This window comes from Morone saxatilis, unplaced genomic scaffold (genome assembly GCF_004916995.1).
Source record: "Morone saxatilis isolate NCDOM2014 unplaced genomic scaffold, NCSU_SB_2.0 Contig15, whole genome shotgun sequence".
NCBI lineage: Eukaryota > Metazoa > Chordata > Actinopteri > Moronidae > Morone > Morone saxatilis.
In genome coordinates, this window is record NW_023339707.1 from 16,953,174 (window position 1) to 16,959,273 (window position 6,100).

Consider the following 6,100-nt stretch of genomic DNA (forward strand, 5'->3'; position numbering starts at 1 on the left):
AACTTGGCAGGTCACTAGTTCCCTGCTGTGCTTTCGCTGTAGGCATCGTGTTTACCAAGTTTAGGCCGATCGGCCACTAGGTGGTGCTCTTTAAAATCGAGAGATTGCTTATCTCCGCGCAAACGGCAAGTGCGAGGTCTAAACGAAACTGTTGTACGATGCCGGTGTGCCGAATGGCTTCCGAGGCTCTGACAACCCAGGAGTTCGGAGCCAGAGAACCAGGATGCTGGTCTTCCACTTCTCTGCGCTTCACGTAGAAGCAGTCACCCAGAGACCCCGCAAGCCCCATAGAAGCCTGGGTCGCGTGCCACGCACGCCAAAATGTTTTAAGAATAAATAACAAGAGTGCAAAAATAAGACGAACGGTGCCCTACACAATTAAGAGCTTTCAGTGACCAGCTTCTTCCGTGCGAACCGAGCCCTTTCCAGTCGGACGCGTTCGGGACGCCAGCCCTCTCCAGACATTTCAAGAGGGTCAGGTAAGCCAGTTCCTCTTGTGATAAAGGCACTTATAGTTAAATAACAGTCCCGCCCTGAACACGTCTACATGACAATATTCAGATATAGTGATAGCGCCACCTACTGGCAACAGGAAGTAAGCGCTGCATAGCGACTTTGATCTGATTTACATAAAATTTTCATGTTTTGGTCCACATGTGTTACGCCTGCACGTGACGCGGCCGCAGCACGCCCCGAGTTGCGTGGAGTGCGAGGTCCCGCCCAACACTGCTTGCAGCTTTAATTATAGTTATTGTTATAGTTATCGCTCTTGGTGTAGACATCCCTTAAGTCCAATATTCACTTTATTTTAGCTCTGTTTTTGGTCTCCACCAACTCCTGAGTAAACAATTCTGCCTCTTAAGCTGCTAAATGCTCGACTATATTTATATATATATGCAGCTAGGCGCTAACTGTGTCTGTTGGAGTGTACAGTGGGTTTATTAGAACTGCCTATGTCTGGAAATACAGCTAGTGAAAGCAGAGAGAGTGAATCAACGGTGGGCCAAAAAACAAAAAAAAACAGTGAGCTGAAAGATGGTAAGATGTTTCATAGAGCTGATGGGAACTGCAGAATTGAAGGATAATTTTATAATTAGAGCAGCTTTAGTGTCAGGTCAGGTCACACCAGTGCACAAGATTCATAGAGTTTCAGATTGTAAGCCACTAAAATCACAGGCAGCCATATCAGTTTAACGTAACCCTCCTTTTATAAGATTAAGTCTGCACTGTGAGCACTTCCTCTTTAATCTAAGTCTGACAGTCTTGAATTTATGCTCATACTTTCCTCACCCCTTTGACTTCTCATTATGGGACATATCTCTGCCTCTTTACCTTCTAAAGGAGTGAGTGCAAAAACAAAAAAGTACAACAATGAAACAAATTAAAGTTTCACCTCAGTAAAGGCATGCTTACATAATTTTGGCATTTAAAAGGTGTTTAACATGAGGGGACATCCTGCAGCTCCTGGTCAGTGAAAGCAAAACAATCAAGTCTTCTCTTTCAATTCCCCCAAGCTGCAGCAGTATTACACACTAATCTTTAAAGCAACGAGGAGAGTCAAATAGCAGCCAAACTGCTCTCACGCAGCACATAATCCTTTGAACGACGGACTGCTCTCCTAAAGACACATTGCCTGTTAAATTGGATTAGAAAGCATTTCAATTTTGTGTTGTTTTTGAGTTTGTATGAAGGATTAGAGCTTTTATCAGCTTTCTATCAATACCTGAACACAACACATTCAAAACACCTGAACACTATATGCCACTTTGCTATGGACATTTGAAATCATTATATTACTTCATTTTTGTCTGTTTGTTTTTTGTTTAAATTGAGACTGATTTTTCAACTGCTGTAAATATCATGTGATATCAGATATGTATTATTATTATGAATTGATTTCAAGACCTGTTTGTTACCTGTTGTAATGTGACCATTCAAAGTGCATTTTGTGACATTAAGACTCACAGCAGGTCTTTTATTTCTACTGTAGATTATATTGAAGCCAACCACCTGAGTATTCTGTAATCCACCATGATTTTTAAATCTGCATTTAAAGCTCATTTCAGCTCTTGGCTTAGAGTGGAATCAGCTTTTAAAAAATTGCGATTTAACCATGTTTTACTAAATGCTTTTGTGTGTGTGTGTGAGAGCCTGTGTGTGTCATGACTTCTCTCTGTGCATGTATAATTATTGTGTGTGTGTTAGTCACATATTTTGTATGGTAGAAGTTGCTCCTGTTGTCTTGTTTAGGGGGGCATGTGATTGGCTGAAAGGTGAAAGGGCGTTAACTATTCAAAAACAATGTGAAAACAAGTCTAATTATATTTCATAATATCTTTTTATTTAAATTAAATATTGAACACTTTGGGGCTCCAGCAGAGGAGGCTGTACTTCACAGTCTGGATCCAACCTTTGTTTTCTGTTTCTTTTCATGTGTGTCACGCAATAAAGCTGCGTGTCAAAGTCAACGAGTCAGCAGTGATGGATTCGTGCTGGCGGCCCTGCGCTGCGATATTACCCATGGGATGGAAGTGTTGTGTAATAAACATCCATCATTACACTGCGGAACATTCAATAATAAAAACAATAATAAAAAACTGTACAGTATTTCCAGAACTGTTAAATCGGTGTATTTCAGGGTCAACGATACTCCATTTACAAGCTGTACACAAACACACCTCACTTGTGTATAGATCAGATTAGAAACCACATCCCCCTCCTCATGCTTCACTGTAATCAGCAAGTGACCTTGAAGTGTAACCAACCGACCAGAGGCCTTGCTCGAATTGATCTGCTGATGCATCACGGTGACAGACGACGTTACAATCAAATTTTGTCATAGTTTTCTTTTTCTTTAATTTCTGCACACATCATGTAAAAAGCAACATATTTCTGTTGCTTATAACAGCGACTTAACAATCATTAGACCAATACTCAATTCTGATTGGATGCTGGGTGTCCATTAATTCCTGATATAGGACACTAAGTAGTTCCAGCGAAACAAATGAAATAAATTTATTGAAAACAAAATGTCTCACAACACTGAATGCATTTCTTTAGTGCCTCATCCTCTCAACACCACATGATGGCGTCTATAACACACAGTAAGGGGTACCGTGCCCTACACTGCCCCTCTGAACTTACTGAATTTGTATGAGGGATTCTCACACATCAGATTTACTATTCAGCCCTCTACTTCAGGCTGCGGCCATCAGTTCACATCATTTGTGAAAATCTCAATATTGATTTGGGGACAATGACATGGCTGGATATCCAGCCTGTCTATGCTGTCAAAGTATATTTACTGTTTGTCGACTGTCGTAGTGTTACTGACTTTGAATTTTGCTAGCATAACGTCAGTTCTCTGTCTTGTAGCTGAAATGAAACGAAGCCATTAGGAAGTACCAAAAACTGCAGTTCCTCAAGCGGCCACTTGAACATGGCTGCAGAAATTAGTCAATCTTCATAGGGCCCCATATTAAAAAACCCAACTTTGCAGCAGAAATAAACATGTTTACAACCTGGTACAAAAATATTTATGTAATGGGGTGAATATTTATGTAACTCATCCGTTTAAATTATATTAAAGCTTAAAGTTATGCATAATTAAGAGCATGGCCGCTTTGAGAGACGGGTGGTTTCAGTAACCAGGCTTAATTTAGCCTGCCTCAGCTCCACCCACGTGCCACCTCTTTGCCCATTTTTGGATTACAGTAGCTGGAGGCTGGTGGAGTCAGGACTGCCAAGATTGCGACAGCCAGAGCCACCAAACTGTGCTTCACAATGGCTCTTCAGAAACCAATGGGTGACGTCACGGAGACTGTGTCCCTTTTTAATTATACAGTCAGTGGTTTGTAAGACCAAGTAAGATAGTGAACATGGTAAACATTATACCTAACTTAGCATACTGATATTAGCATTTATCTCATAGCACTGTTGTGTTTACTGCCTCACAGAGCCATTAACTGTAGACTGTCTTTTTTTATCTGTAAAAATGAACAAATAAAGGCTTCTTACTACTTAAATACAAAATGTCTTTTAATGGCCGATGATGTGCATATATAGAGATTCACATTTATAGCAGATAAATAATAAAGACACTGTGTAGAGTCCACTTTCATCCAATTAGACCTGCTCTTTATCCTTCTCTTCACAAATCCTCCTGCTCAGACACAAATGACCTGTTCTCCTGCGAGGGCTCAGGTGTCTGAAACCTCACATGCCATGAACTGAGCTGTCCTCACTATAACTGACTTTGCTCATTTTGATGTGAAATATAACTCAGAGACCTTTTCCCCTGCAAGTCTTATTATTCCTTAGAGCATGAAGACCTAGATTCAGTATTAATTGGACCACTGGCATGCACTGTGAAGACCCCGAAATTTCTGAAGAAAACTTTCAGCCAGAGAAATGTTTTTGTAGAGAAATGAAACTGTTGTTTCTAATATCACCAGTTTTAAAGAGACTATGACACTTAAGGATTATACGTAACAGTTATGCTGATGGCACACAAATATTTATTTCCCCTTGATAGTTGAAAGTTTTGTAGAAAAGCAGAAAATTTGCACATTTGAGTAGTTTTAACAACAAAATGTTCGGCATTTCACTGCATAAAAGACACAAAAAATCAATAATTAGTAGAATCAATGCTGCTCGGATGTTTTACAGCCCCGAGATTTTCTAAATCTGATTCTGGATCATTTGCCTCAGACAACCAGGACTAAAAAAATGACCACAGTACTCAATCTCTCAAATATCCCAGGAATTTCTTGTACTCCTGCTTGCCAAAGCTCTTAATGGCATGTATCAGACATGCTTTACAGTATGAGCCTCACTGAGCCTCATTTATGCCCCCAAGTATTGGACTAGCTCTGGCATTATCTTCATTTAAAAGCAAATGTGAGACATACTGTGAGTTATTACTTTTATTGCTGTTTTTGTAATATAAATTCTAATTCAAACATTTCACACAGATTTCTTTTCTTTAATATATGATTTATTATGTTATTCTTTACTGTTTCATTATTCTCTGTACTGCAATCTTCTCTGCACACAATAAAAAAGCCAGACCACGGTTCATGTTGAGGTGATCTTGACAAAAAATGTTTTTTAAAGAGAGTCAGCAAGTCTGGTAGAGCTGCCTGGGGGCTGTAATATAGGAAGAACATTTCTGGTCTTCATCCTTGATTATGATACAAGCAGAAGTGCTCTGCTTGAAGATTTTACCATCTTTTTGAGCTTGTAAGTGGCTAAAAGATGTAGCTTGGAACAATGTCTTAAAGGTCTGGGGCTGTCTGTCTGTCTGTCTGCCTGTTGGCACTTTGGACTACCTGTCATCTAAGTGAGCCCTGAGAAATGTAGTGCACGTCTGATTAAATCAAAGCACAGAAAACAGTTCCTTTTTGATTTCACAACAAAGAATAATTATTAGCCAGGTGTTTAAAGAGTGTCGAAAGTGACCTATATAGATAAATTCCTGCAACTGAAGAGATCTACAAGGTTTATATTGGTGTTGGCAGCACTTAAGATTGATCTGTATTCAGTTGTAAAAGCTTCGGATACCTGAAAATACCCAGAAAGCTGTCATGTAAAGTGGCAATGCAAAGCTACAACTGCCAAACATTGCCATAGCAATGAAAACTTAAGAGTAAAGTGTAAAATGTAATCTAGACGCAGAAATTAAGCACAGTAGATAAAGAAGCTCATTAAAGCCCCAGACGCAGGTCACCGTGGGGCTCATGTAACCATTCTGTCAATAACACGCAGTACTGAGTGGACTTTGTCTTTAACGTGTGGGTCAGATCAGGGCGAGTTGCCCCATCTGACCCATTCATGTCCACAGCAAATTACTGCCCCAGGATGAGCTCTTTTGTATTCCTTTGTCTGCGTGCGTGTGCTAAAACACACACATACAAACACACACACACACATAAAGATAAGATATAGTCTATTGTCCCCGAGGGAACACTTTTCTTGGGCAATAGTGCTGCACATAGCTGCAATCAACTTTAATAAAATATGTAGCCAATGAACAGTACAGTGTTGAACCAAAGATACAATAATAAATACATAGAACAAAAAAATAAATATTGCAAATTGT